Raw genomic sequence first — 25,287 nt, forward strand, 5'->3', positions numbered from 1 at the left:
GCTTTGATGGGAGAGTTAGGAGACTAGAGGGATGGGCTTCGAAGGGAGAGTTAGGGGACTAGAGGGATGGGCTTTGATGGGAGAGTTAGGAGACGAGAGGGATGGGCTTCGATGGGAGAGTTAGGGGACTGGAGGGATGGGCTTCAATGGGAGAGTTAGGGGACTAGAGGGATGGGCTTCGATGGGAGAGTTAGGGGACTAGAGGTTTGGGCTTCGATGGGAGAGTTAGGGGACTAGAGGGATGGGCTTCGATGGGAGAGTCAGGGGACTAGAGGGATGGGCTTCGATGGGAGAGTTAGCGGACTAGAGGGATGGGCTTTGATGGGAGAGTTAGGAGACTAGAGGGATGGGCTTCGATGGGAGAGTTAGGGGACTAGAGGGATGGGCTTCAGTGGGAGAGTTAGGGGACTGGAGGGATGGGCTTCGATGGGAGAGTTAGGGGACTAGAGGATGGGCTTCGATTGGAGAGTTAGGGGACTAGAGGGATGGGCTTCGATGGGAGAGTTAGGGGACTAGAGGGATGGGCTTCGATGGGAGAGTTAGGGGACTAGAGGGATGGGCTTCGATGGGAGAGTTAGGGGACTGGAGGGATGGGCTTCGATGGGAGAGTTAGGGGACTAGAGGGATGGGCTTCGATGGACGTGTTAGAGGACTAGAGGGATGGGCTTCGATGGGAGAGTTAGGGGACTAGAGGGCTGGGCTTCGATGGGAGAGTTAGGGGACTAGAGGGATGGGCTTCGATGGGAGAGTTAGGGGACTGGAGGGATGGGCTTCGATGGGAGAGTTAGGGGACTGGAGGGATGGGCTTCGATGGGAGAGTTAGGGGACTAGAGGGATGGTCTTCGATGGGAGAGTTAGGGGACTAGAGGGATGGGCTTCGATGGGAGAGTTATGGGACTAGAGGGATGGGCTTCGATGGGAGAGTCAGGGGACTAGAGGGATGGGCTTCCATGGGAGAGTTAGGGGACTAGAGGGACGGGCTTCGATGGGCGAGTTAGGGGACTAGAGGGATAGGCATCGATGGGAGAGTTAGGGGACTAGAGGATGGGCTTCGATGGGAGGGTTAGGGGACTAGAGGGATGGGCTTCGATGGAGAGTTAGGGGACTGGAGGGATGGGCTTCGATGGGAGAGTTAGGGGACTAGAGGGATGGTCTTCGATGGGAGAGTTAGGGGACTAGAGGGATGGGCTTCGATGGGAGAGTTAGGGGACTAGAGGGATGGGCTTCGATGGTAGAGTTAGGGACTGGAGGGATGGGCTTCGATGGGAGAGTTAGGGGACTAGAGGGATGAGCTTCGATGGGAGAGGTAGGGGTCTAGCGGGATGGGCTTCGATGGGAGAGTTAGGGGACTAGAGGGATGGGCTTCGATGGGAGAGTGCGGGGACAGGAGGGATAGGATTCGATGGGAGAGTTAGGGGACTAGAGGGATGGGCTTCGATGGGAGAGTTAGGGGACTAGAGGGATGGGCTTCGATGGGAGAGTTAGGGGACTAGAGGGATGGGCTTCGATGGGAGAGTTAGGGGACTGGAGGGATGGGCTTCGATGTGAGAGTTAGGGGACTGGAGGGATGCGCTTCGATGGGAGAGTTTGGGGACTAGAGGGATGGGCTTCGATGGGAGAGTTAGGGGACTAGAGGGATGGGCTTCGATGGGAGAGTTAGGGGACTAGAGGGATGGGCTTCGATGGGAGAGTTAGGGGACTATAGCGATGTGCTTCGATGGGAGACTCAGCGGACTAGAGGGATGGACTTCGACGGGAGAGTTAGGGGTCTGGACGGATGGACTTCGATGGGGGAGTTAGGGGCCTAGAGGGATGGGCTTCAGTGGGAGAGTTCGGGGACTGGAGGGATGGGCTTCGATGGGCGAGTTAGGGGACTGGAGGGATGGGGTTCGATGGGAGAGTTAGGGGACTAGAGGATGGGTTTCGATGGGCGAGTTAGGGGACTAGAGAGATGGGCTTCGATGGGAGAGTTAGGGGACTGGAGGGATGGGCTTCGATGGGAGAGTTAGGGGACTAGAGAGAGGGGCTTCGATGGGAGAGTTAGGGGACTAGAGGTTTGGGCTTCGATGGGAGAGTTAGGGGACTAGAGGGATGGGCTTCGATGGGAGAGTTAGGGGACTAGAGGGATGGGCTTCGATGGTAGAGTTAGGGGACTGGAGGGATGGGCTTCGATGGGAGAGTTAGGGGACTATAGCGATGTGCTTCGATGGGAGAGTCGGGGACTAGAGGGATGGACTTCGACGGGAGAGTTAGGGGTCTGGACGGATGGACTTCGATGGGGAAGATAGGGGCCTAGAGGGATGGGCTTCGATGGGAGAGTTAGGGGACTAGAGGGATGGTCTTCGATGGGAGAGTTAGGGGACTGGAGGGATGGGCTTCGATGGGCAAGTTAGGGGACTAGGGGATGGGTTTCGATGGGAGAGTTAGGGGACTAGAGGGATGGGCTTCGATGGGAGAGTTATGGAACTAGAGGGATGGGCTTCGATGGGAGAGTTAGGGGACTAGAGGGATGGGCTTCGATGGGAGAGTCAGGGGACTAGAGGGATGGGCTTCCATGGGAGAGTTAGGGGACTGGAGGGATGGGCTTCGATGGGAGAGTTAGGGGACTAGAGGATGGGCTTCGATGGGAGAGTTAGGGGACTAGAGGGATGGGCTTCGATGGGAGAGTTAGGGGACTAGGGGGATGGTCTTCGATGGGAGAGTTAGGGGACTAGAGGGATGGGCTTCGATGGGAGAGTTAGGGGACTGGAGGGATGGGCTTCGATGGGAGAGTTAGGGGACTAGAGGATGGGCTTCGATGGGAGAGTTAGGGGACTAGAGGGATGGGCTTCGATGGGAGAGTTAGGGGACTGGAGGGATGGGCTTCGATGGGAGAGTTAGGGGACTAGAGGATGGGCTTCGATGGGAGAGTTAGGGGACTAGAGGGATGGGCTTCGATGGGAGAGTTAGGGGACTAGGGGGATGGTCTTCGATGGGAGAGTTAGGGGACTGGAGGGAAGGGCTTCGATGGGAGTGTTAGGGGACTAGAGGGATGGGCTTCGATGGGAGAGTTAGTGGACTAGAGGGATGGGCTTCGATGGGAGAGTTAGGGGACTAGAGGGATGGGCTTCCATCAGAGAGTTAGGGGACTAGAGGGATGGGCTTCGATGGGAGAGTTAGGGGACTAGAGGGATGGGCTTCGATGGGAGAGATGGGGACTAGAGGGATGGGCTCCGATGAGAGAGTTAGTGGACTAGAGGGATGGGCTTCGATGGGAGAGTTAGGGGACTAGAGGGATGGTCTTCGATGGGAGAGTTAGGGGACTAGAGGGATGGGCTTCGATGGGAGAGTTAGGGGACTAGAGGGATGGGCTTCGATGGGAGAGTTAGGGGACTGGAGGGATGGGCTTCGATGGGAGAGTTAGGGGACTAGAGGGATGGGCTTCGATGGGAGAGGTAGGGGTCTAGAGGGATGGGCTTCGATGGGAGAGTTAGGGGACTAGAGGGATGGGCTTCGATGGGAGAGTTCGGGGACTGGAGGGATAGGCTTCGATGGGAGAGTTAGGGGACTAGAGGGATGGGCTTCGATGGGAGAGTTAGGGGACTAGAGGGATGGGCTTCGATGGGAGAGTGAGGGGACTGGAGGGATGGGCTTCGATGGGAGAGTTAGGGGACTGGAGGGATGCGCTTCGATGGGAGAGTTTGGGGACTAGAGGGATGGGCTTCGATGGGAGAGTTAGGGGACTAGAGGGATGGGCTTCGATGGGAGAGTTAGGGGACTAGAGGGATGGGCTTCGATGGGAGAGTTAGGGGACTATAGCGATGTGCTTCGATGGGAGACTCAGGGGATTAGAGGGATGGACTTCGACGGGAGAGTTAGGGGTCTGGACGGATGGACTTCGATGGGGGAGTTAGGGGCCTAGAGGGATGGGCTTCGATGGGAGAGTTAGGGGACTAGAGGGATGGTCTTCGATGGGAGAGTTAGGGGATTGGAGAGATGGGCTTCGATGGGCGAGTTAGGGGACTAGAGGGATGGGCTTCGATGGGCGAGTTAGGGGACTAGAGGATGGGTTTCGATGGGAGAGTTAGGGGACTAGAGAGATGGGCTTCGATGGGAGAGTTAGGGTACTGGAGGGATGGGCTTCGATGGGAGAGTTAGGGGACTGGAGGGATGGGCTTCGATGGGAGAGTTAGGGGACTAGAGTGATGGGCTTCGATGGGAGAGTTAGGGGACTAGAGGTTTGGGCTTCGATGGGAGAGTTAGGGGACTAGAGGCATGGGCTTCGATGGGAGAATCAGGGGACTAGAGGGATGGGCTTCGATGGGAGAGTTAGGGGACTAGAGGGATGGGCTTCGATGGGAGAGTTAGGGGACTGGAGGGATGGGCTTCGAAGGGAGAGTTAGGGGACTAGAGGATGGGCTTCGATGGGAGAGTTAGGGGACTAGAGGGATGGGCTTCGATGGGAGAGTTAGGGGACTAGAGGGAAGGGCTTCGATGGGAGAGTTAGGGGACTAGAGGGATGGGCTTCGATGGGAGAGTTAGTGGACTAGAGGGATGGGCTTCGATGGGAGAGTTAGGGGACTAGAGGGATGGGCTTCCATCGGAGAGTTAGGGGACTAGAGGGATGGGCTTCGATGGGAGAGTTAGGGGACTAGAGGGATGGTCTTCGATGGGAGAGTTAGGGGACTAGAGGGATGGGCTTCGATGGTAGAGTTATGGGACTAGAGGGATGGGCTTCCATCGGAGAGTTAGGGGACTAGAGGGATGGTCTTCGATGGGAGAGTTAGGGGACTAGAGGGATGGGCTTCGATGGGAGAGTTAGGGGACTAGAGGGATGGGCTTCGATGGGAGAGTTAGGGGACTGGAGGGATGGGCTTCGATGGGAGAGTTAGGGGACTAGAGGGATGGGCTTCGATGGGAGAGGTAGGGGTCTAGAGGGATGGGCTTCGATGGGAGAGTTAGGGGACTAGAGGGATGGGCTTCGATGGGAGAGTTAGGGGACTAGAGGGATGGTCTTCGATGGGAGAGTTAGGGGACTAGAGGGATGGGCTTCGATGGTAGAGTTATGGGACTAGAGGGATGGGCTTCGATGGGAGAGTTAGGGGACTAGAGGGATGGGCTTCGATGGGAGAGTTCGGGGACTGGAGGGATAGGCTTCGATGGGAGAGTTAGGGGACTAGAGGGATGGGCTTCGATGGGAGAGTTAGGGGACTAGAGGGATGGGCTTCGATGGGAGAGTTAGGGGACTGGAGGGATGGGCTTCGATGGGAGAGTTAGGGGACTAGAGGGATGGTCTTCGATGGGAGAGTTAGGGGACTAGAGGGATGGGCTTCGATGGTAGAGTTATGGGACTAGAGGGATGGGCTTCGATGGGAGAGTCAGGGGACTAGAGGGATGGGCTTCCATGGGAGAGTTAGGGGACTAGAGGGATGGGCTTCGATGGGCGAGTTAGGGGACTAGAGGGATAGGCATCGATGGGAGAGTTAGGGGACTAGAGGATGGGCTTCGATGGGAGGGTTAGGGGACTAGAGGGATGGGCTTTGATGGAGAGTTAGGGGACTGGAGGGATGGGCTTCGATGGGAGAGTTAGGGGACTAGAGGGATGGTCTTCGATGGGAGAGTTAGGGGACTAGAGGGATGGGCTTCGATGGGAGAGTTAGGGGACTAGAGGGATGGGCTTCGATGGTAGAGTTAGGGACTGGAGGGATGGGCTTCGATGGGAGAGTTAGGGGACTAGAGGGATGAGCTTCGATGGGAGTGGTAGGGGTCTAGAGGGATGGGCTTCGATGGGAGAGTTAGGGGACTAGAGGGATGGGCTTCGATGGGAGAGTTCGGGGACTGGAGGGATAGGATTCGATGGGAGAGTTAGGGGACTAGAGGGATGGGCTTCGATGGGAGAGTTAGGGGTCTAGAGGGATGGGCTTCGATGGGAGAGTTAGGGGACTAGAGGGATGGGCTTCGATGGGAGAGTTAGGGGACTGGAGGGATGGGCTTCGATGGGAGAGTTAGGGGACTGGAGGGATGCGCTTCGATGGGAGAGTTTGGGGACTTGAGGGATGGGCTTCGATGGGAGAGTTAGGGGACTAGAGGGATGGGCTTCGATGGGAGAGTTAGGGGACTAGAGGGATGGGCTTCGATGGGAGAGTTAGGGGACTATAGCGATGTGCTTCGATGGGAGACTCAGGGGACTAGAGGGATGGACTTCGACGGGAGAGTTAGGGGTCTGGACGGATGGACTTCGATGGGGGAGTTAGGGGCCTAGAGGGATGGGCTTCGATGGGAGAGTTAGGGGACTAGAGGGATGGTCTTCGATGGGAGAGTTAGGGGACTAGAGGGATGGGCTTCGATGGGCGAGTTAGGGGACTGGAGGGATGGGCTTCGATGGGAGAGTTAGGGGACTAGAGGATGGGTTTCGATGGGCGAGTTAGGGGACTAGAGAGATGGGATTCGATGGGAGAGTTAGGGGACTGGAGGGATGGGCTTCGATGGGAGAGTTAGGGGACTAGAGTGAGGGGCTTCGATGGGAGAGTTAGGGGACTAGAGGTTTGGGCTTCGATGGGAGAGTTAGGGGACTAGAGGGATGGGCTTCGATGGGAGAGTTAGGGGACTAGAGGGATGGGCTTCGATGGTAGAGTTAGGGGACTGGAGGGATGGGCTTCGATGGGAGAGTTAGTGGACTATAGCGATGTGCTTCGATGGGAGAGTCGGGGACTAGAGGGATGGACTTCGACGGGAGAGTTAGGGGTCTGGACGGATGGACTTCGATGGGGAAGATAGGGGCCTAGAGGGATGGGCTTCGATGGGAGAGTTAGGGGACTAGAGGGATGGTCTTCGATGGGAGAGTTAGGGGACTGGAGGGATGGGCTTCGATGGGCAAGTTAGGGGACTAGGGGATGGGTTTCGATGGGAGAGTTAGGGGACTAGAGGGATGGGCTTCGATGGGAGAGTTATGGGACTAGAGGGATGGGCTTCGATGGGAGAGTCAGGGGACTAGAGGGATGGGCTTCCATGGGAGAGTTAGAGGACTAGAGGGATGGGCTTTGATGGGAGTGTTAGGAGACTAGAGGGATGGGCTTCGATGGGAGAGTTAGGGGACTAGAGGGATGGGCTTCGATGGGAGAGTTAGGGGACTGGAGGGATGGGCTTCGATGGGAGAGTTAGGGGACTAGAGGGATGGGCTTCCATGGGAGAGTTAGAGGACTAGAGGGATGGGCTTTGATGGGAGTGTTAGGAGACTAGAGGGATGGGCTTCGATGGGAGAGTTAGGGGACTAGAGGGATGGGCTTCGATGGGAGAGTTAGGGAACTAGGGGGATGGTCTTCGATGGGAGAGTTAGGGGACTGGAGGGATGGGCTTCGATGGGAGAGTTAGGGGACTAGAGGGAAGGGCTTCGATGGGAGAGTTAGGGGACTAGAGGGATGGGCTTCGATGGGAGAGTTAGTGGACTAGAGGGATGGGCTTCGATGGGAGAGTTAGGGGACTAGAGGGATGGGCTTCCATCGGAGAGTTAGGGGACTAGAGGGATGGGCTTCGATGGGAGAGTTAGGGGACTAGAGGGATGGACTTCGATGGGAGAGATGGGGACTAGAGGGATGGGCTCCGATGAGAGAGTTAGTGGACGAGAGGGATGGGCTTCGATGGGAGAGTTAGGGGACTAGAGGGATGGTCTTCGATGGGAGAGTTAGGGGACTAGAGGGATGGGCTTCGATGGGAGAGTTAGGGGACTAGAGGGATGGGTTTCGATGGGAGAGTTAGGGGACTGGAGGGATGGGCTTCGATGGGAGAGTTAGGGGACTAGAGGGATGGGCTTCGATGGGAGAGGTTGGGGTCTAGAGGGATGGGCTTCGATGGGAGAGTTAGGGGACTAGAGGGATGGGCTTCGATGGGAGAGTTCGGGGACTGGAGGGATAGGCTTCGATGGGAGAGTTAGGGGACTAGAGGGATGGGCTTCGATGGGAGAGTTAGGGGACTAGAGGGATGGGCTTCGATGGGAGAGTTAGGGGACTGGAGGGATGGGCTTCGATGGGAGAGTTAGGGGACTGGAGGGATGCGCTTCGTTGGGAGAGTTTGGGGACTAGAGGGATGGGCTTCGATGGGAGAGTTAGGGGACTAGAGGGATGGGCTTCGATGGGAGAGTTAGGGGACTAGAGGGATGGGCTTCGATGGGAGAGTTAGGGGACTATAGCGATGTGCTTCGATGGGAGACTCAGGGGACTAGAGGGATGGACTTCGACGGGAGAGTTAGGGGTCTGGACGGATGGACTTCGATGGGGGAGTTAGGGGCCTAGAGGGATGGGCTTCGATGGGAGAGTTAGGGGACTAGAGGGATGGTCTTCGATGGGAGAGTTAGGGGACTAGAGAGATGGGCTTCGATGGGCGAGTTAGGGGACTAGAGGGATGGGCTTCGATGGGAGAGTTAGGGGACTGGAGGATGGGTTTCGATGGGAGAGTTAGGGGACTAGAGAGATGGGCTTCGATGGGAGAGTTAGGGGACTAGAGGGATGGGCTTCAATGGGAGAGTTAGGGGACTAGAGGTTTGGGCTTCGATGGGAGAGTTTGGGGACTGGAGGGATGGGCTTCGATGGGAGAGTTAGGGGACTGGAGGGATGGGCTTCGATGGGAGAGTTAGGGGACTAGAGGTTTGGGCTTCGATGGGAGAGTTAGGGGACTGGAGGGATGGGCTTCGATGGGAGAGTTAGGGGACTGGAGGGATGGGCTTCGATGGGAGAGTTAGGGGACTAGAGTGATGGGCTTCGATGGGAGAGTTAGGGGACTAGAGGTTTGGGCTTCGATGGGAGAGTTAGGGGACTAGAGGGATGGGCTTCGATGGGAGAGTTAGGGGACTAGGGGGAAGGGCTTCGATGGGAGAGTTAGGGGACTAGAGGGATGGGCTTCGATGGGAGAGTTAGGGGACTAGAGGGATGGGCTTCGATGGGAGAGTTAGGGGACTAGGGGGAAGGGCTTCGATGGGAGAGTTAGGGGACTAGAGGGATGGGCTTCGATGGGAGAGTTAGGGGACTAGAGGGATGGGCTTCGATGGGAGAGTTAGGGGACTAGAGGGATGGGCTTCGATGGGAGAGTTAGGGGACTGGAGGGATGGGCTTCGAAGGGAGAGTTAGGGGACTAGAGGGATGGGCTTCGATGGGAGAGTTAGGGGACTAGGGGGAAGGGCTTCGATGGGAGAGTTAGGGGACTAGAGGGATGGGCTTCGATGGGAGAGTTAGTGGACTAGAGGGATGGGCTTCGATGGGAGTGTTAGGGGACTAGAGGGATGGGCTTCCATCGGAGAGTTAGGGGACTAGAGGGATGGGCTTCGATGGGAGAGTTAGGGGACTAGAGGGATGGGCTTCGATGGGAGAGATGGGGACTAGAGGGATGGGCTCCGATGAGAGAGTTAGTGGACTAGAGGGATGGGCTTCGATGGGAGAGTTAGGGGACTAGAGGGATGGTCTTCGATGGGAGAGTTAGGGGACTAGAGGGATGGGCTTCGATGGGAGAGTTAGGGGACTAGAGGGATGGGCTTCGATGGGAGAGTTAGGGGACTGGAGGGATGGGCTTCGATGGGAGAGTTAGGGGACTAGAGGGATGGGTTCGATGGGAGAGGTAGGGGTCTAGAGGGATGGGCTTCGATGGGAGAGTTAGGGGACTAGAGGGATGGGCTTCGATGGGAGAGTTCGGGGACTGGAGGGATAGGCTTCGATGGGAGAGTTAGGGGACTAGAGGGATGGGCTTCGATGGGAGAGTTAGGGGACTAGAGGGATGGGCTTCGATGGGAGAGTTAGGGGACTGGAGGGATGGGCTTCGATGGGAGAGTTAGGGGACTGGAGGGATGCGCTTCGATGGGAGAGTTTGGGGACTAGAGGGATGGGCTTCGATGGGAGAGTTAGGGGACTAGAGGGATGGGCTTCAATGGGAGAGTTAGGGGACTAGAGGGATGGGCTTCGATGGGAGAGTTAGGGGACTATAGCGATGTGCTTCGATGGGAGACTCAGGGGACTAGAGGGATGGACTTCGACGGGAGAGTTAGGGGTCTGGACGGATGGACTTCGATGGGGGAGTTAGGGGCCTAGAGGGATGGGCTTCGATGGGAGAGTTAGGGGTCTAGAGGGATGGTCTTCGATGGGAGAGTTAGGGGACTAGAGAGATGGGCTTCGATGGGCGAGTTAGGGGACTAGAGGGATGAGCTTCGATGGGAGAGTTAGGGGACTAGAGGATGGGTTTCGATGGGAGAGTTAGGGGACTAGAGAGATGGGCTTCGATGGGAGTGTTAGGGTACTGGAGGGATGGGCTTCGATGGGAGAGTTAGGGGACTGGAGGGATGGGCTTCGATGGGAGAGTTAGGGGACTAGAGTGATGGGCTTCGATGGGAGAGTTAGGGGACTAGAGGTTTGGGCTTCGATGGGAGAGTTAGGGGACTAGAGGCATGGGCTTCGATGGGAGAATCAGGGGACTAGAGGGATGGGCTTCGATGGGAGAGTTAGGGGACTAGAGGGATGGGCTTCGATGGGAGAGTTAGGGGACTGGAGGGATGGGCTTCGAAGGGAGAGTTAGGGGACTAGAGGATGGGCTTCGATGGGAGAGTTAGGGGACTAGAGGGATGGGCTTCGATGGGAGAGTTAGGGGACTAGGGGGATGGTCTTCGATGGTAGAGTTAGGGGACTGGAGGGATGGGCTTCGATGGGAGACTTAGGGGACTAGAGGGATGGGCTTCGATGGGAGAGTTAGGGGACTAGAGGGATGGGCTTCGATGGGAGAGTTAGGGGACTAGAGGGATGGGCTTCGATGGGAGAGTTAGGGGACTAGAGGGATGGGCTTCGATGGGAGAGTTAGTGAACTAGAGGGATGGGCTTCGATGGGAGAGTTAGGGGACTAGAGGGATGGGCTTCCATGGGAGAGTTAAGGGACTAGAGGGATGGGCTTCGATGGGAGAGTTAGGGGACTAGAGGGATGGGCTTCGATGGGAGAGATGGGGACGAGAGGGATGGGCTCCGATGGGAGAGTTAGTGGACTAGAGGGATGGGCTTCGATGGGAGAGTTAGGGGACTAGAGGGATGGGCTTCGATGGGAGAGTTAGGGGACTAGAGGGATGGGCTTCGATGGGAGAGTTAGGTGACTAGAGGGATGGGCTTCGATGGGAGAGATAGGGGACTAGATGGATCGGCTTCGATGGGAGAGTTAGGGGACTAGAGGGATGGACTTCGATGGGAGAGTTAGGGGACCAGAGGGATGGGCTTTGATGGGAGAGTTAGGGGACTGGAGGGATGGGCTTCGATGGGAGAGTTAGGGGACTAGAGGGATGGGATTCGATGGGAGAGTTAGGGGACTAGGGGGATGGTCTTCAATGGGAGAGTTATTGGACTACAGGGATGGGCTTCGATGGGAGAGTTAGGGGACTAGAGGGATGGGCTACGATGGGAGAGTTAGGGGACTAGAGGGATGGGCTTCGATGGGAGAGTTAGGGGACTAGAGGGATGGGCTTCAATGGGTGAGTTAGGGGACTGGAGGGATGGGCTTCCATGGGAGAGTTAGGGGACTAGAGGGATGGGCTTCGATGGGAGAGTTAGGGGACTAGAGGGATGGGCTTCGATTAGAGAGTTAGGGGACTAGCGGGATGGGCTTTGATGGGGGAGTTAGGGGACGAGAGGGATGGGCTTCGATGGGAGAGTTAGGGGACGAGAGGGATGGGCTTCGATGGGAGAGTTAGGGGACTAGAGGGATGGGCTTCGGTAGTAGAGTTAGGGGACTAGAGGGATGGGCTTCGATGGGAGAGTTCGGGTACTAGAGGGATGGGCTTCGATGGGAGAGTTAGGGGACTAGAGCGATGGGCTGCGATGGGCGAGTTAGGGGACTAGAGGGATGGGCTTCAATGGGAGGGTTAGGGGACTTGAGGGATGGGCTTCAATGGGCGGGCTAGGGGACTAGTGGGATGGGCTTCGATGGGATATTTAGGGGACTAGAGGGATGGGCTTCGATGGGAGGGTTATGGGACAAGACCGATGGTCTTCGATGGGAGAATTCTGGGATGTGTGTTAAAGTTCCTGGCATACCGCATCAGACCAAGAGGGGGCCTGCATTAAACATTCCAGTAACAGCTCAGGCCCAGTTATTGTCTGTGGAGGGACTTTCAGTGGGGTCGCACATTAACCCATGTCTAACAGAGGCCCCTCCTGGAACTCCCTCCCTATCAGCACTGTGGGAGCCCCTTCACCACACGGACTGCAGCGGTTCAAGAAGGCGGCTCACCACCACCTTCTCGAGGGCAATTAGGGATGGGCAATAAATGCTGGCCTTGCCAGTGATGCCCACATCCCACGGTCGAATATTTTTTTTTAAGTGCAGAGCTCCCTCGTTACCGCCCCTCCGACAGTGCAACGCTCCTTCAGTACTGACCCTCCGACAGTGCAGCTATCCCTCGGCACCGCCCCTTCGACAGTGCAGCAATCCCTCAGTACTGCCCCTCCGACAGTGCAGCGCTCCCTCTGTACTGCCCCTCCGACAGTGCAGCGCTCCCTTGGTACCGCCCCTTCGACAGTGCAGCACTCCCTCTGTACTGCCCCTCCGGCAGTGCAGCACTCCCTCAGTACTGACCCTCCGATAGTGCAGCACACCCTCAGTACTGCCTCTCCGACAGTGCAGTGCTCCCTCAGTACTGCCCCTCCGACAGTACGGCACTCCCTCAGTACAGCCCCTCCGACAGTGCAGCGCTCCCTCAGTATTGCCCCTCCGACAGTGCTGCGCTCCCTCAGTACTGCCCCTCCGACAGTGCAGCGCTCCCTCAGTACTGCCCCTCCGACAATGCAGCGCTCCCTCAGTACTGCCCCTCCGACAGTGCTGCACTCCCTCAGTATTGACCCTCCGACAGTGCAGCACACCCTCAGTACTGCCCCTTCGACAGTGCTGCACTCCCTCAGTATTGACCCTCCGACAGTGCAGCGCTCCCTCAGTACTGCCCCTCCGACAGTGCAGCGCTCCCTCAGTACTGCCCCTCCGACAATGCAGCGCTCCCTCAGTACTGCCCCTCTGACAGTGCTGCACTCCCTCAGTATTGACCCTCCGACAGTGCAGCGCTCCCTCAGTACTGCCCCTCCGACAGTGCCGCGCTCCCTCAGTACTGACACTCGGGCAGTGCAGCGCTCCCTCAGTACTACCCCTCCGACAGTGCAGCGCTCCCTCAGAACTGCCCCTCCGACAGTGCAGCGCTCCCTCAGTACTGCCCCTCCGACAGTGCAGCGCTCCCTCAGTACTGCCCCTCCAACAGTGCAGCGCTCCCTCAGTACCGCCCCTCCGACAGTGCAGCACTCCCTCTGTCTCTCTCTTTCTCTCTCTCTATCGCTCGCTCTCTCTACCTCCTGTTCTGCAGCAGTTGCAGCTTGCAACAGCACAGCCAGAATAACAGACCGAGAGGATGTGGTTTGCAAAATGAACCCCCATCTGTCGGCGATGTCGTGCCTGGGTTCCTGTTCACTCGAAGGTGTCAGGTTTTAACCTGAATTTCTGCCCTTAATTCTCACTGGAACGGAAACATTGGGTCTGCAGCCACAGATGAAGGTCACCTCTCTCTCTCTCACTGATTGAAAAAAATGAAGACTTGCATTTTGTTCGCGCCTTTCACCAACTCAGGACGTCGCAAAGCGCTTTACAGCAAATGAAGTACTTTTGGAAGTAGTCACTGTTGTAATGTAGGAAACGTGGCAGCCAATTTGCGCACAGCAAGCTCCCACAAACAGCAATCTGATCATGATTGATGCTGGTTGATGGATATATATTGGCCCCAGTACACCGGGGAGAACACCCCCACGCTACTCTTCTTCCAGTAGTGGCTGTGGGATCTTTTACGTCCACCTGAGAGGGCAGACGGGGTCTCGGTTTGAAGTCTCATCGGAAAAATGGCACCTCTGACAGTGCAGCGCTCCCAAAGTACTGCTCTCCGACAGTGCAGCGCTCCCTCATACTGCCCCTCCGACAGTGCAGCGCTCCCTCATACTGCCGCTCCGACAGTGCAGTGCTCCCGCAGTACTGCCCCTCCGACAGTGCAGCGCTCCCTCATACTGCCCCTCCGACAGTGCAGCGCTCCCTCAGTACTGCTCTCCGACAGTGCAGCGCTCCCTCAGTACTGCTCTCCGACACTGCAGCACTCCCTCAGTGCTGCCCCTCCGACAGTGCAGCGCTCCCTCAGTGCTGCCCCTCCGACACTGCAGCGCTCCCTCATACTGCCCCTCCAACAGTGCAGCGCTCCCTCAATACTGCCCCTCCGACAGTGCGGCGCTCCCTCAGTACTGCCCCTTCGCCAGTGCAGTGCTCCCTCAGTACTGCCCCTCCGACAGTGCGGCGCTCCCTCAGTACTGCCCCTCCAACTGTGCAGTGCTCCCTCAGTACAGCCCCTCCTACAGTGCAGCGCTCCCTCAGTACTGCTCCTGCGACAGTGCAGCGCTCCCTCAGTACTGCCCCTCCAACAGTGCGGTGCTCCCTCAATACTGCCCCTCCGGCACTGCAGTTCTCCCTGTGTACAGCCCCTCCGACAGTGCGTCGCTCCCTCGGTACTGCCCCTCCGACAATGCAGCGCTCCCTCAGTACTGCCCCTCCGACAGTGCGGTGCTCCCTCAGTACTGCCCCTCCGACAGTGCAGCACTCCCTCAGTACTGCCCCTCCGACAGTGCAGCGCTCCCTCAGTACTGCCCCTCCGACAGTGCAGCGCTCCCTCACTACTGCCCCTCCGACATTGCAGCGCTCCCTCAGTAATGATCCTCCGACAGTGCAGTGCTCCCTCAGTACCGCCCCTCCGACAGTGCAGCGCTCCCTCAGTTCTGCCCCTCCGACATTGCAGCGCTCCCTCAGTAATGATCCTCCGACAGTGCAGTGCTCCCTCAGTCCTGCCCCTCCGACATTGCAGCGCTCCCTCAGTAATGATCCTCCGACAGTGCGGGGCTCCCACAATACTGCCCCTCTGACAGTGCATCGCACCCTCAGTACTGACCCTCCGAAAGTGCAGCGCTCCCTCAGTACTGACCCTCCGACAGTGCAGCGCACCCTCAGTGTTGCCCCTCCGACAGTGCGCCGCTCCCTCAGTACTGCCCCTCCGACAGTGCGGTGCTCCCTCAGTACTGCCCCTCTGACAGTGCGGTGCTCCCTCAGTACTGCCCCTCCGACAGTGCGCTGCTCCCTCAGTACTGCCCCTGCGACAGTGCAGCGCACCCTCAGTACTGCCCCTCCGACAGTGCAGCGCACCCTCAGTACTGCTCCTCCGACAGTGCAACGCTCCCTCAGTACTGGCACTCCGACAGTGCCACGCTCCATCAGTAATGCCCCTCCTACAGTGCAGCGCTCCCTCAGTACTGCCCCTCTAACAGTGCAGCGCTCCCTCGGTACTGCCCCTCCGACAGTGCGGCTCTCCCTCAGTGCATCCCCTCCGACAGTGCGGCTCTCGCTCAGTACTGCCCCTCCGACAGTGCAGCGCTCCCTCAGTACTGCCCCTCTGACAGTGCAGCGCTCACTCAGTACTGCCCCTCTGACAGTGCAGCGCTCCCTCAGTACTGCACCTCTGACAGTGCAGCGCTTGCTCAGTACTACCCCTCCGACAGTGCAGCACTCCCTCAGTACTGCCCCTCCGACAGTGCGGCGCTCCCTCAGTACTGCTCCGCTGACAGTGCAGCGCTCCCTCAGTACTGCCCCTCCTACAGTGCAGCGCTCCCTCAGTACTGCCCCTCTGACAGTGCAGCGCTCCCTCAGTACTGCCCCTCCAACAGTGCAGCGCTGTCTCAGTACTGCCCCTCCGACAGTGCGCTGCTCCCTCAGTACTGCCCCTGCGACAGTGCAGTGCTCCCTCAGTATTGCCCCTCCGACAGTGCAGCGCTCCATCAGTACTGCCCTTCAGACAGTGCGGCGCTTCCTCAGTACTGCCCCTCCGACAGTGCGCCGCTCCCTCTGTACTGCCCCTCCAACTGTGCAGTGCTCCCTCAGTACAGCCCCTCCTACAGTGCAGCGCTCCCTCAGTACTGCTCCTGCGACAGTGCAGCGCTCCCTCAGTACTGCCCCTCCAACAGTGCGGTGCTCCCTCAGTACTGCCCCTCCGACAGTGCGGCGTTCCCTCTGTACTGCCCCTTCAACAGTGCAGTGCTCCCTCAGTACTGCCCCTCCGACAGTACGGCGCTCCCTCAGTACTGCCCCTCCAACTGTGCAGTGCTCCCACAGTACAGCCCCTCCTACAGTGCAGCGCTCCCTCAGTACTGCTCCTGCGACAGTGCAGCGCTCCCTCAGTGCTGCCCCTCCAACAGTGCGGTGCTCCCTCAGTACTGCCCCTCCGACAGTGCGGCGTTCCCTCTGTACTGCCCCTCCAACAGTGCAGTGCTCCCTCAGTACTGCCCCTCCGACATTGCGGCGCTCCCTCAGTACTGCCCCTCCAACTGTGCAGTGCTCCCACAGTACAGCCCCTCCTACAGTGCAGCGCTCCCTCAGTACTGCTCCTGCGACAGTGCAGCGCTCCCTCAGTACTGCCCCTCCGACAGTGCGGTGCTCCCTTAATACTGCCCCTCCGGCAGTGCGGTTTTCCCTCTGTACTGCCCCTCCGACAGTGCCACGCTCCCTCGGTACTGCCCCTCCGACAATGCAGCGCTCCCTCAGCACTGCCCCTCCGACAGTGCAGCGCTCCCTCAGTACTGCCCCTCCGACAGTGCAGCACTCCCTCAGTACTGCCCCTCCAACAGTGCGGCGCTCCCTCAGTACTGCCCCTCCGACAGTGCAGCGCTCCCTCAGTACTGCCCCTCCGACACTGCAGCGCTCCCTCAGTGCTGATCCTCCGACAGTGCAGTGCTCCCTCTGTACCGCCCCTGCGACAGTGCAGCGCTCCCTCAGTACTGACCCTCCGACAGTGCAGTGCTCCCTCACTACAGCCCGTCCTACAGTGCAGCACTCCCTCAGTACTGCTCCTCTGACAGTGCGGGGCTCCCACAATGCTGCCCCTCCGACAGTGCAGCGCACCCTCAGTGTTGCCCCTCCGACAGTGCGCCGCTCCCTCAGTACTGCCCCTCTGACAGTGCGGTGCTCCCTCAGTACTGCCCCTCCGACAGTGCGCTGCTCCCTCAGTACTGTCCCTCCGACAGTGCAGCGCTCCCTCGGTACTGCCCCTCCGACAATGCAGCGCCCCCTCAGTACTGCCCCTCCGACAGTGCGGGGCTCCCACAATACTGCCCCTCCGACAGTGCAGCGCACCCTCAGTACTGACCCTCCGACAGTGCAGCGCTCCCTCAGTACTGACCCTCCGACAGTGCAGCGCTCCCTCAGGACTGACCCTCCGACAGTGCAGCGCGCCCTCAGTACTGCCCCTCCGACAGTGCAGCCCTCCCTCGGTACTGCCCCTCCGACAGTGCAGCGCACTCTCAGTGTTGCCCCTCCGACAGTGCGCCGCTCCCTCAGTACTGCCCCTCCGACAGTGCGGTGCTCCCTCAGTACTGCCCCTCTGACAGTGCGGTGCTCCCTCAGTACTGCCCCTCCGACAGTGCGCCGCTCCCTCAGTACTGTCCCTCTGACAGTGCAGTGCTCCCTCAGTACTGCCCCTCCGAAAGTGCAGCTCTCCCTCAGTACTGCCCCTGCGACAGTGCAGTGCTCCCTTAGTACTGGCCCTCTGGCAGTGCCGCGCTCCCTCAGTACCGCCCCTCCTGCAGTGCACCCCTCCCTCAGCACTGCCCCTCTAACAGTGCAGCGCTCCCTCAGTACTGCCCCTCCGGCAGTGCAGCGCTCCCTCAGTACTGCCCCTTCGCCAGTGCAGTGCTCCCTCAGTACTGCCCCTCCGACAGTGCGGCGCTCCCTCAGTACTGCCCCTCCAACTGTGCAGTGCTCCCACAGTACAGCCCCTCCTACAGTGCAGCGCTCCCTCAGTACTGCTCCTGCGACAGTGCAGCGCTCCCTCAGTACTGCCCCTGCGACAGTGCGGTGCTCCCTTAATACTGCCCCTCCGGCAGTGTGGTTCTCCCTCTGTACTGCCCCTCCGACAGTGCGGCGCTCCCTCAGTACTGCCCCTCCGACAATGCAGCGCTCCCTCAGCACTGCCCCTCCGACAGTGCAGCGCTCCCTCAGTACTGCCCCTCCGACAGTGCAGCACTCCCTCAGTACTGCCCCTCCAACAGTGCGGCGCTCCCTCAGTACTGCCCCTCCGACAGTGCAGCGCTCCCTCAGTACTGCCCCTCCGACGCTGCAGCGCTCCCTCAGTACTGATCCTCCGACAGTGCAGTGCTCCCTCTGTACCGCCCCTGCGACAGTGCAGCGCTCCCGCAGTACTGACCCTCCGACAGTGCAGTGCTCCCTCACTACAGCCCGTCCTACAGTGCAGCACTCCCTCAGTACTGCTCCTCCGACAGTGCAGCGCACCCTCAGTGTTGCCCCTCCGACAGTGCGCCGCTCCCTCAGTACTGCCCCCCGACAGTGCGGTGCTCCCTCAGTACTGCCCCTCTGACAGTGCGGTGCTCCCTCAGTACTGCCCCTCCGACAGTGCGCCGCTCCCTCAGTACTGTTCCTCCGACAGTGCAGCGCTCCCTCAGTACTGCCCCTCCGACAGTGCAGCCCTCCCTCAGTACTGCCCCTCCGACAGTGCAGCGCACCCTCAGTACTGCCCCTCCGACAGTGCAGCGCACCCTCAGTACTGCTCCTCCGACAGTGCAGCGCTCCCTCAGTACTGGCACTCCGACAGTGCCGCGCTCCATCAGTAATGCCCCTCCTACAGTGCAGCGCTCCCTCAGTACTGCCCCTCTAACAGTGCAGCGCTCCCTCGGTACTGCCCCTCCGACAGTGCGGCTCTCCCTCAGTGCATCCCCTCCGACAGTGCGGCTCTCGCTCAGTACTGCCCCTCCGACAGTGCAGCGCTCCCTCAGTACTGCCCCTCTGACAGTGCAGCGCTCACTCAGTACTGCCCCTCTGACAGTGCAGCGCTCCCTCAGTACTGCCCCTCTGACAGTGCAGCGCTTGCTCAGTGCTACCCCTCCGACAGTGCAGCGCTCCCTCAGTACTGCCCCTCCGACAGTGCGGCGCTCCCTCAGTACTGCTCCGCTGACAGTGCAGCGCTCCCTCAGTACTGCCCCTCCTACAGTGCAGCGCTCCCTCAGTACTGCCCCTCTGACAGTGCAGCGCTCCCTCAGTACTGCCCCTCCAACAGTGCAGCGCTGTCTCAGTACTGCCCCACCAACAGTGCGGTTCTCCCTCTGGACTTCCCCTCTGACAGTGCGGCACTCCCTCAGTACTGCCCCTGCAACAGTGCAGCGCTCCCTCAGTACTGACCCTCTGACAGTGCAGCGCTCCCTCAGTACTGCCCCTCCAACAGTGCAGTGCTCCCTCAGTACTGCCCCTCCGACAGTGCAGCGCTCCCTCAGTACTGCCCCTCCGACAGTACAGCGCTCCCTCAGTGCTGGCCCTCCGACAGTGCCGTGCTCCCGCAGTACTGCCCCTCCAACAGTGCAGCGCTCTCTCAGTACTGCCCCTCCGGCAGTGCAGCGCTTCCTCAGTACTGCACCTCCGACAGTGCAGTGCTCCCTCAGTACTGCCCCTCCGACAGTGCAGCTCTCCCTCAGTACTGCCCCTGCGACAGTGCAGTGCTCCCTCACTACTGGCCCTCTGGCAGTGCCGCGCTCCCTCAGTACTGCCCCTCCTACAGTGCACCCCTCCCTCAGCACTGCCCCGTAACAGTGCAACGCTCCCTCAGTACTGCCCCTCCGCCAGTGCAGCGCTCCCTCAGTACTGCCCCTCCGACAGTGAAGCTCTCTCTCAGTACAGCCCTTCTGACAGTGCAGCGCTCCCTCAGTACTGCCCCTCCGACAGTGCAGCGCTCCCTCAGTACTGCCCCTCCGACAGTGCAGCGCTCCATCAGTACTGCCCTTCAGACAGTGCGGCGCTTCCTCAGTACTGCCCCTCCGACAGTGCGGCGCTCCCTCTGTACTGCCCCTCCAACAGTGCAGAGCTCCCTCAGTACTGCCCCTCCGACAGTGCGGCGCTCCCTCAGTACTGCCCCTCCAACTGTGCAGTGCTCCCTCAGTACAGCCCCTCCTACAGTGCAGCGCTCCCTCAGTACTGCTCCTGCGACAGTGCAGCGCTCCCTCAGTACTGCCCCTCCAACAGTGCGGTGCTCCCTCAATACTGCCCCTCCGGCACTGCAGTTCTCCCTGTGTACAGCCCCTCCGACAGTGCGTCGCTCCCTCGGTACTGCCCCTCCGACAATGCAGCGCTCCCTCAGTACTGCCCCTCCGACAGTGCGGCGCTCCCTCAGTACTGCCCCTCCGACAGTGCAGCACTCCCTCAGTACTGCCCCTCCGACAGTGCAGCGCTCCCTCAGTACTGCCCCTCCGACAGTGCAGCGCTCCCTCACTACTGCCCCTCCGACATTGCAGCGCTCCCTCAGTAATGATCCTCCGACAGTGCAGTGCTCCCTCAGTACCGCCCCTCCGACAGTGCAGCGCTCCCTCAGTTCTGCCCCTCCGACATTGCAGCGCTCCCTCAGTAATGATCCTCCGACAGTGCAGTGCTCCCTCAGTCCTGCCCCTCCGACATTGCAGCGCTCCCTCAGTAATGATCCTCCGACAGTGCGGGGCTCCCACAATACTGCCCCTCTGACAGTGCATCGCACCCTCAGTACTGACCCTCCGAAAGTGCAGCGCTCCCTCAGTACTGACCCTCCGACAGTGCAGCGCACCCTCAGTGTTGCCCCTCCGACAGTGCGCCGCTCCCTCAGTACTGCCCCTCCGACAGTGCGGTGCTCCCTCAGTACTGCCCCTCTGACAGTGCGGTGCTCCCTCAGTACTGCCCCTCCGACAGTGCGCTGCTCCCTCAGTACTGCCCCTGCGACAGTGCAGCGCACCCTCAGTACTGCCCCTCCGACAGTGCGGTGCTCCCTCAGTACTGCCCCTCTGACAGTGCGGTGCTCCCTCAGTACTGCCCCTCCGACAGTGCGCTGCTCCCTCAGTACTGCCCCTGCGACAGTGCAGCGCACCCTCAGTACTGCCCCTCCGACAGTGCAGCGCACCCTCAGTACTGCCCCACCAACAGTGCGGTTCTCCCTCTGGACTTCCCCTCTGACAGTGCGGCACTCCCTCAGTACTGCCCCTGCGACAGTGCAGCGCTCCCTCAGTACTGACCCTCTGACAGTGCAGCGCTCCCTCAGTACTGCCCCTCCAACAGTGCAGTGCTCCCTCAGTACTGCCCCTCCGACAGTGCAGCGCTCCCTCAGTACTGCCCCTCCGACAGTACAGCGCTCCCTCAGTGCTGGCCCTCCGACAGTGCCGTGCTCCCGCAGTACTGCCCCTCCAACAGTGCAGCGCTCTCTCAGTACTGCCCCTCCGACAGTGCAGCGCTCCCTCAGTACTGCCCCTCCGACAGTATGGTTCTCCCTCAGTACTGCCCCTCCGGCAGTGCAGCGCTTCCTCAGTACTGCACCTCCGACAGTGCAGTGCTCCCTCAGTACTGCCCCTCCGACAGTGCAGCTCTCCCTCAGTACTGCCCCTGCGACAGTGCAGTGCTCCCTCACTACTGGCCCTCTGGCAGTGCCGCGCTCCCTCAGTACTGCCCCTCCTACAGTGCACCCCTCCCTCAGCACTGCCCCGTAACAGTGCAACGCTCCCTCAGTACTGCCCCTCCGCCAGTGCAGCGCTCCCTCAGTACTGCCCCTCCGACAGTGAAGCTCTCTCTCAGTACAGCCCTTCTGACAGTGCAGCGCTCCCTCAGTACTGCCCCTCCGACAGTGCAGCGCTCCCTCAGTACTGCCCCTCCGACAGTGCAGCGCTCCATCAGTACTGCCCTTCAGACAGTGCGGCGCTTCCTCAGTACTGCCCCTCCGACAGTGCGGCGCTCCCTCTGTACTGCCCCTCCAACAGTGCAGAGCTCCCTCAGTACTGCCCCTCCGACAGTGCGGCGCTCCCTCAGTACTGCCCCTCCAACTGTGCAGTGCTCCCTCAGTACAGCCCCTCCTACAGTGCAGCGCTCCCTCAGTACTGCTCCTGCGACAGTGCAGCGCTCCCTCAGTACTGCCCCTCCAACAGTGCGGTGCTCCCTCAATACTGCCCCTCCGGCACTGCAGTTCTCCCTGTGTACAGCCCCTCCGACAGTGCGTCGCTCCCTCGGTACTGCCCCTCCGACAATGCAGCGCTCCCTCAGTACTGCCCCTCCGACAGTGCGGCGCTCCCTCAGTACTGCCCCTCCGACAGTGCAGCACTCCCTCAGTACTGCCCCTCCGACAGTGCAGCGCTCCCTCAGTACTGCCCCTCCGACAGTGCAGCGCTCCCTCACTACTGCCCCTCCGACATTGCAGCGCTCCCTCAGTAATGATCCTCCGACAGTGCAGTGCTCCCTCAGTACCGCCCCTCCGACAGTGCAGCGCTCCCTCAGTTCTGCCCCTCCGACATTGCAGCGCTCCCTCAGTAATGATCCTCCGACAGTGCAGTGCTCCCTCAGTGTTGCCCCTCCGACAGTGCGCCGCTCCCTCAGTACTGCCCCTCCGACAGTGCGGTGCTCCCTCAGTACTGCCCCTCTGAAAGTGCGGTGCTCCCTCAGTACTGCCCCTCCGACAGTGCGCTGCTCCCTCAGTACTGCCCCTGCGACAGTGCAGCGCACCCTCAGTAGTGCCCCTCCGACAGTGCAGCGCACCCTCAGTACTGCTCCTCCGACAGTGCAGCGCTCCCTCAGTACTGGCACTCCGACAGTGCCGCGCTCCATCAGTAATGCCCCTCCTACAGTGCAGCGCTCCCTCAGTACTGCCCCTCTAACAGTGCAGCGCTCCCTCGGTACTGCCCCTCCGACAGTGCGGCTCTCCCTCAGTGCATCCCCTCCGACAGTGCGGCTCTCGCTCAGTACTGCCCCTCCGACAGTGCAGCGCTCCCTCAGTACTGCCCCTCTGACAGTGCAGCGCTCACTCAGTACTGCACCTCTGACAGTGCAGCGCTCCCTCAGTACTGCCCCTCTGACAGTGCAGCGCTTGCTCAGTACTACCCCTCCGACAGTGCAGCGCTCCCTCAGTACTGCCCCTCCGACAGTGCGGCGCTCCCTCAGTACTGCTCCGCTGACAGTGCAGCGCTCCCTCAGTACTGCCCCTCCTACAGTGCAGCACTCCCTCAGTACTGCCCCTCTGACAGTGCAGCGCTCCCTCAGTACTGCCCCTCCAACAGTGCAGCGCTGTCTCAGTACTGCCCCTCCGACAGTGCGCTGCTCCCTCAGTACTGCCCCTGCGACAGTGCAGTGCTCCCTCAGTACTGCCCCTCCGACAGTGCAGCGCTCCATCAGTACTGCCCTTCAGACAGTGCGGCGCTTCCTCAGTACTGCCCCTCCGACAGTGCGGCGCTCCCTCTGTACTGCCCCTCCAACTGTGCAGTGCTCCCTCAGTACAGCCCCTCCTACAGTGCAGCGCTCCCTCAGTACTGCTCCTGCGACAGTGCAGCGCTCCCTCAGTACTGCCCCTCCAACAGTGCGGTGCTCCCTCAGTACTGCCCCTCCGACAGTGCGGCGTTCCCTCTGTACTGCCCCTCCAACAGTGCAGTGCTCCCTCAGTACTGCCCCTCCGACACTGCGACGCTCCCTCAGTACTGCCCCTCCAACTGTGCAGTGCTCCCACAGTACAGCCCCTCCTACAGTGCAGCGCTCCCTCAGTACTGCTCCTGCGACAGTGCAGCGCTCCCTCAGTGCTGCCCCTCCAACAGTGCGGTGCTCCCTCAGTACTGCCCCTCCCACAGTGCGGCGTTCCCTCTGTACTGCCCCTCCAACAGTGCAGTGCTCCCTCAGTACTGCCCCTCCGACATTGCGGCGCTCCCTCAGTACTGCCCCTCCAACTGTGCAGTGCTCCCACAGTACTGCTCCTGCGACAGTGCAGTGCTCCCTCAGTACTGCCCCTCCGACATTGCGGCGCTCCCTCAGTACTGCCCCTCCAACAGTGCAGCGCTCCCTCAGTACTGCTCCTGCGACAGTGCAGCGCTCCCTCAGTACTGCCCCTCCGACAGTGCGGTGCTCCCTTAATACTGCCCCTCCGGCAGTGCGGTTTTCCCTCTGTACTGCCCCTCCGACAGTGCGGCGCTCCCTCGGTACTGCCCCTCCGACAATGCAGCGCTCCCTCAGCACTGCCCCTCCGACAGTGCAGCGCTCCCTCAGTACTGCCCCTCCGACAGTGCAGCACTCCCTCAGTACTGCCCCTCCAACAGTGCGGCGCTCCCTCAGTACTGCCCCTCCGACAGTGCAGCGCTCCCTCAGTACTGCCCCTCCGACACTGCAGCGCTCCCTCAGTGCTGATCCTCCGACAGTGCAGTGCTCCCTCTGTACCGCCCCTGCGACAGTGCAGCGCTCCCTCAGTACTGACCCTCCGACAGTGCAGTGCTCCCTCACTACAGCCCGTCCTACAGTGCAGCACTCCCTCAGTACTGCTCCTCCGACAGTGCGGGGCTCCCACAATGCTGCCCCTCCGACAGTGCAGCACTCCCTCAGTGTTGCCCCTCCGACAGTGCGCCGCTCCCTCAGTACTGCCCCTCTGACAGTGCGGTGCTCCCTCAGTACTGCCCCTCCGACAGTGCGCCGCTCCCTCAGTACTGTCCCTCCGACAGTGCAGCGCTCCCTCAGTACTGCCCCTCCGACAGTGCAGCCCTCCCTCAGTACTGCCCCTCCGACAGTGCAGCGCTCCCTCAGTACTGCCCCTCCGACAGTGCAGCACTCCCTCAGTACTGCCCCTCCGACAGTGCAGTGCTCCCTCAGTACTGCCCCTCCGACAGTGCAGCCCTCCCTCAGTACTGCCCCTCCGACAGTGCAGCCCTCCCTCAGTACTGCCCCTCCGACAGTGCAGCGCTCCCTCAGTACTGCCCATGATAGCCTCTGCTCTAGCTCTGTCTAGTGGACAATCCCAGCTCACCCCGAGTGACCTCTTCTTGTACCTGGAGAACATTTTGAGCAGCACAGGTTCGTCGAACTCTCGTAGTTTTCCTTTTCTGGGGAAAAGCAGGATTTATTTCGGGCTTCATAAGGTTTGACCGACCCAGGCTCCTTGCAGAAGAACAGTGGGGGGAGAAAAGACAGTGTTATTTCAAAATGGCTTCCATTGAGCTCTCATCCCTGCCCTGTCACCATACTCACACTGTGCGTCCCACAGACACTGGCTCTCACTGGGGCACGGGTCCCACAGACACTGACTCCCACTGTGGGTCCCACAGACACTGACTCTCACTGGGGTATGGGTCCCACAGACACTGACTCCCACTGTGGGTCCCACAGACACTGACTCTCACTGGGGTACGTGTCCCACAGACACTGACTCTCACTGGGGTACGGGTCCCACAGACACTGACTCTCACTGGGGTACGGGTCCCA

General features: G+C 60.2%; 1 protein-coding gene across 1 annotated transcript in view; it reads right to left on the reverse strand.

The window, feature by feature from the left end:
- Nucleotides 1–25,004, reverse strand: part of LOC147091419 (uncharacterized) — a 127,920-nt gene extending 102,916 nt beyond the window's left edge. Inside the window, exon 1 of the mRNA XM_085976776.1 lies at nucleotides 24,855–25,004. The gene's annotated coding sequence lies outside the window, so the exon portion shown is untranslated. The remainder of the gene's footprint in view (nucleotides 1–24,854) is intronic.
- Nucleotides 25,005–25,287: the final 283 nt, after the last annotated feature.

Source organism: Somniosus microcephalus, unplaced genomic scaffold (assembly GCF_052327205.1).
Source record: "Somniosus microcephalus isolate GS21.2 unplaced genomic scaffold, FLI_Smic_1.0 unresolved_chr3, whole genome shotgun sequence".
Classification (NCBI taxonomy): domain Eukaryota; kingdom Metazoa; phylum Chordata; class Chondrichthyes; order Squaliformes; family Somniosidae; genus Somniosus; species Somniosus microcephalus.